The following is a 7,399-nucleotide window of genomic DNA, read 5'->3' as shown; positions in this document are numbered from 1 at the left end:
ATGATTCTTGATTCAATTCATGATTCATGATTCATGATTCAATTCATGATTCATGATTCATGATTCATGATTCGATTTATAATTCATGATTCATGATTCATGATTCATGATTTGATTCAGGATTCTTGATTCATGATTCAAGATTCGATTGATGATTCATGATTCATGATTTAATTCATGATTCATGATTCATAATTCATGATTCATGATTTGATTCATGATTCTTGATTCATGATTCAAGATTCGATTGATGATTCATGATTCATGATTCAATTCATGATTCATGATTCAATTCATGATTTGATTCATGATTCATGATTCAATTCATGATTCATGATTCATGATTCAATTCAGGATTCATGATTCGATTCATGATTCATGATTCAATTCATGATTCATGATTCGATTGATGATTTATGATTCAATTCATGATTCATGATTCAATTCATGATTCATGATTCAATTCATGATTCATGATTCAATTCATGATTTGATTCATGATTCATGATTCAATTCATGATTCATGATTCAATTCATGATTCATGATTCAATTCATGATTTGATTCATGATTCATGATTCAATTCATGATTCATGATTGAATTCATGATTGAATTCATTATTCATGATTCATGATTCATGATTCATGATTCGATTAATGATTCATGATTCATGATTCAATTCATGATTCATGATTTATGATTCAATTCATGATTCATGATTCAGTTCATGATTCATGATTAAATTCATGATTCATGATTCAATTCATGATTCGAATCCTGATTCAATTCATGATTCATGATTCGATTTATGATTCATGATTCATGATTCAATTCATGATTCATGATTCATGATTCATGATTCATGATTCAATTCATGATTCCTGATTCATGATTCATGATTCGATTCATGATTCATGATTCATGATTCATGATTCATGATTCGATTCATGATTCATGATTCAATTCATGATTCATGATTCATGATTCATGATTCGATTCATGATTCATGATTCATGATTCGATAGATGATTCATGATTCAATTCATGATTCATGATTCAATTCATGATTTGATTCATGATTCATGATTCAATTCATGATTTGATTCATGATTCATGATTGAATTCATGATTCATGATTCATGATTGAATTCATGATTCAATTCATGATTCATGATTCATGATTCAATTCATGATTCATGATTCAATTCATGATTCGAATCCTGATTCAATTCATGATTCATGATTCGATTTATGATTCATGATTCATGATTCAATTCATGATTCATGATTCTTGATTCAATTCATGATTCATGATTCATGATTCAATTCATGATTCATGATTCATGATTCAATTCATGATTCATGGTTCGTGATTCATGATTCATGATTCAATTCATGATTCATGGTTCGTGATTCATGATTCATGATTCATGATTGAATTCATGATTGAATTCATGATTGAATTCATGATTCATGATTCATGATTCATGATTCATGAGTCATGATTCAATTCATGATTCTTGATTCATGATTCGATTCATGACTCATGATTCATGATTCAATTCATGATTCATGATTCATGATTCAATTCTTGATTCATGATTCATGATTCAATTCATGATTCATGATTCAATTCATAATTCATGATTCATGATTCAATTCATGATTCATGATTCATGATTCAAGTCATGATTCATGATTCATGATTCAATGTATGATTCATGATTCATGATTCATGATTCAATTCATGATTCATGATTCATGATTCATGATTCGATTAATGATTAATGATTCATGATTCAATTCATGCTTCATGATTCAATTCATGATTCATAATTCATGATTCATGATTCAGTTCATGATTCATGATTAAATTCATGATTCATGATTCAATTCATGATTTGAATCCTGATTCAATTCATGATTCATGATTCGATTTATGATTCATGATTCATGATTCAATTCATGATTCATGATTCATGATTCAATTCATGATTCCTGATTTATGATTCATGATTCGATTCATGATTCATGATTGAATTCATGATTCAATTCATGATTCATGATTCATGATTCATGATTAATGATTCAATTCATGATTCATGATTCAATTCATGATTCGAATCCTGATTCAATTCATGATTCATGATTCGATTTATGATTCATGATTCATGATTCAATTCATGATTCATGATTCTTGATTCAATTCATGATTCATGATTCATGATTCAATTCATGATTCATGATTCATGATTCATGATTCATGATTCGATTTATAATTCATGATTCATGATTCATGATTCATGATTTGATTCATGATTCTTGATTCATGATTCAAGATTCGATTGATGATTCATGATCCATGATTCAATTCATGATTCATGATTCATAATTCATGATTCATGATTCATAATTCATGATTCAATTCATGATTCATGATTCATGATTCGATTCATGATTCATGATTCAATTCATGATTCATGATTCATGATTCAATTCATGATTTGATTCATGATTCCTGATTCGATTCATGATTCATGATTCATGATTCAATTCATGATTCATGATTCATGATTCAATTCATGATTCATGGTTCGTGATTCATGATTCATGATTCAATTCATGATTCATGGTTCGTGATTCATGATTCATGATTCATGATTGAATTCATGATTGAATTCATGATTGAATTCATGATTGAATTCATGATTCATGATTCATGATTCATGATTTATAATTCATGATTCATGATTCAATTCATGATTCTTGATTCATGATTCATGATTCGATTCATGATTTATAATTCATTATTCAATTCATGATTCATGATTCATGATTCGATTCATGATTCTTAATTCATGACTCATGATTCGATTCATGATTCATGATTCATGATTCAATTCATGATTCATGATTCAATTCTTGATTCATGATTCATGAATCAATTCATGATTCATGATTCAATTCATGATTCATGATTCAATTCATGATTCATGATTCATGATTCAATTCATGATTCATGATTCATGATTCAAGTCATGATTCATGATTCATGATTCAATGTATGATTCATGATTCATGATTCATGATTCAATTCATGATTCATGATTCATGATTCGATTAATGATTCATGATTCATGATTCAATTCATGCTTCATGATTCAATTCATGATTCATAATTCATGATTCATGATTCAGTTCATGATTCATGATTAAATTCATGATTCATTATTCAATTAATGATTTGAATCCTGATTCAATTCATGATTCATGATTCGATTTATGATTCATGATTCATGATTCAATTCATGATTCATGATTCATGATTCATGATTCAATTCATGATTCATGATTCTTGATTCAATTCATGATTCATGATTCAATTCTTGATTCATGATTCATGAATCAATTCATGATTCATGATTCATGATTCAATTCATGATTCATGATTCAATTCATGATTCATGATTCATGATTTAATTCATGATTCATGATTCATGATTCAATGTAGGATTCATGATTCATGATTCAATTCATGATTCATGATTCATGATTCGATTAATGATTCATGATTCATGATTCAATTCATGCTTCATGATTCAATTCATGATTCATAATTCATGATTCATGATTCAGTTCATGATTCATGATTAAATTCATGATTCATTATTCAATTCATGATTTGAATCCTGATTCAATTCATGATTCATGATTCGATTTATGATTCATGATTCATGATTCAATTCATGATTCATGATTCATGATTCATGATTCAATTCATAATTCATGATTCTTGATTCAATTCATGATTCATGATTCATGATTCAATTCATGATTCATGATTCATGATTCAATTCATGATTCATGGTTCGTGATTCATGATTCATGATTCAATTCATGATTCATGGTTCGTGATTCATGATTCATGATTCATGATTGAATTCATGATTGAATTCATGATTGAATTCATGATTCATGATTCATGATTCATGATTCATGATTCAATTCATGATTCTTGATTCATGATTCATGATTCGATTCATGATTCATAATTCATGATTCAATTCATGATTCATGATTCATGATTCGATTCATGATTCATGATTCATGATTCAATTCATGATTCATGATTCATGATTCAATTCTTGATTCATGATTCATGAATCAATTCATGATTCATGATTCATGATTCAATTCATGATTCATGATTCAATTCATAATTCATGATTCATGATTCAATTCATGATTCATGATTCATGATTCAAGTCATGATTCATGATTCATGATTCAATGTATGATTCATGATTCATGATTCATGATTCAATTCATGATTCATGATTCATGATTCATGATTCGATTAATGATTAATGATTCATGATTCAATTCATGATTCATGATTCAGTTCATGATTCATGATTAAATTCATGATTCATGATTCAATTCATGATTTGAATCCTGATTCAATTCATGATTCATGATTCGATTTATGATTCATGATTCATGATTCAATTCATGATTCATGATTCATGATTCAATTCATGATTCCTGATTTATGATTCATGATTCGATTCATGATTCATGATTCATGATTGAATTCATGATTCAATTCATGATTCATGATTCATGATTCAATTCATGATTCATGATTCATGATTCATGATTAATGATTCAATTCATGATTCATGATTCAATTCATGATTCGAATCCTGATTCAATTCATGATTCATGATTTGATTTATGATTCATGATTCATGATTCAATTCATGATTCATGATTCTTGATTCAATTCATGATTCATGATTCATGATTCAATTCATGATTCATGATTCATGATTCATGATTCATGATTCAATTTATAATTCATGATTCATGATTCATGATTCATGATTTGATTCATGATTCTTGATTAATGATTCAAGATTCGATTGATGATTCATGATCCATGATTCAATTCATGATTCATGATTCATAATTCATGATTCATGATTCATAATTCATGATTCAATTCATGATTCATGATTCATGATTCGATTCATGATTCATGATTCAATTCATGATTCATGATTCATGATTCAATTCATGATTTGATTCATGATTCCTGATTCGATTCATGATTCATGATTCATGATTCAATTCATGATTCATGATTCATGATTCAATTCATGATTCATGGTTCGTGATTCATGATTCATGATTCAATTCATGATTCATGGTTCGTGATTTATGATTCATGATTCATGATTGAATTCATGATTGAATTCATGATTGAATTCATGATTCATGATTCATGATTCATGATTTATAATTCATGATTCATGATTCAATTCATGATTCTTGATTCATGATTCATGATTCGATTCATGATTTATAATTCATGATTCAATTCATGATTCATGATTCATGATTCGATTCATGATTCTTGATTCATGACTGATGATTCGATTCATGATTCATGATTCATGATTCAATTCATGATTCATGATTTAATTCATGATTCATAATTCATGATTCATGATTCAATTCATGATTCATGATTCAAGATTCATGATTCATGATTCAATTCATCATACATGATTCAATTCATGATTCGAATGCTGATTCAATTTATGATTCATGATTCAATTTATGATTCATGATTCATGTCATGATTCATGATTCATGATTCATGATTTAATTCACGATTCATGATTCATGATTCAATTCATGATTCATGATTCGATTTATGATTCATGATTCATGATTCATGTCATGATTCATGATTCATGATTCATTAATCAATTCATGATTCATGATTCAATTCATGATACATGATTCAATTCATGATTCATAATTCATGATTCATGATTCAATTCATGATTCATGATTCAAGATTCATGATTCATGATTCAATTTATGATTCATGATTCATGATTCAATTCATGATTCATGATTCGATTCATGATTCAATTCATGATTCATGATTCATGAATCAATTCATGATTCATGATTTAATTCATGATTCATAATTCATGATTCATGATTCAATTCATGATTCATGATTCAAGATTCATGATTCATGATTCAATTCATCATACATGATTCAATTCATGATTCGAATCCTGATTCAATTTATGATTCATGATTCGATTTATGATTCATGATTCATGTCATGATTCATGATTCATGATTCATGATTCAATTCACGATTCATGATTCATGATTCGATTTATGATTCATGATTCATGATTCATGTCATGATTCATGATTCATGATTCATTAATCAATTCATGATTCATGATTCAATTCATGATACATGATTCAATTCATGATTCATAATTCATGATTCATGATTCAATTCATGATTCATGATTCAAGATTCATGATTCATGATTCAATTCATGATTCGAATCCTGATTCATTTCATGATTCATGATTCGATTTATGATTCATGATTCATGATTCATGTCATGATTCATGATTCAAGATTCATGATTCAATTCATGATTCATGATTCATGATTCAATTCATGATTCATGTTTCATTATTTAATTCATGATTCATGATTCATGATTCATGATTCGATTAATGATTCATGATTCATAATTCAATTCATGATTCATGATTCATGATTCAATTCATTATTCATGATTCAATTCATGATTCATGATTCGATTCATGATTCTTGATTCATGATTCATGATTCCATTCATGATTCATGATTCATGATTCAATTCATGATTCATGATTCATGATTCATGATTCATGATTCAATTCATAATCCATGATTCATGATTCATGATTCAATTTATGATTCAAGATTCGATTCATGATTCTTGATACATGATTCATGATTCGATTCATGATTCAATATTCATAATTCAATTCATGATTCATGATTCATGATTCATAATTCAATTCATGATTCATGATTCATGATTCATGATTCAATTCATGATTCAAGATTCATGATTCGATTCATGATTCATGATTCAATTCATGATTCATGATTTGATTCATGATTCAATTCATTAATCATGATTCATGATTCAATTTATGATTCATGATTCAATTCATGATTCATGATTCAATTCATGATTCAAATCATGATTCATGATTCATGATTCAATTCATGATTCAATTCATGATTCATAATTCATGATTCATGAATCAATTCATGATTCATAATTCATGATTTATGATTTGGTTCATGATTCATGATTCATGATTCAATTCACGATTCATGATTCATGATTCAATTCATGATTCATGATTCATGATTCGATTCATGATTCATGATTCATGATTTGGTTCATGATTCATGATTCATGATTCAATTCACGATTCATGATTCATGATTTAATTCATGATTCATGATTCATGATTCGATTCATGATTCATGATTCATGATTCAATTCATGAT

The sequence above is a fragment of the Mixophyes fleayi genome, unplaced genomic scaffold (genome assembly GCF_038048845.1).
Source record: "Mixophyes fleayi isolate aMixFle1 unplaced genomic scaffold, aMixFle1.hap1 Scaffold_37, whole genome shotgun sequence".
NCBI classification, from domain to species: domain Eukaryota; kingdom Metazoa; phylum Chordata; class Amphibia; order Anura; family Limnodynastidae; genus Mixophyes; species Mixophyes fleayi.
This window is presented reverse-complemented; position numbering follows the sequence as displayed.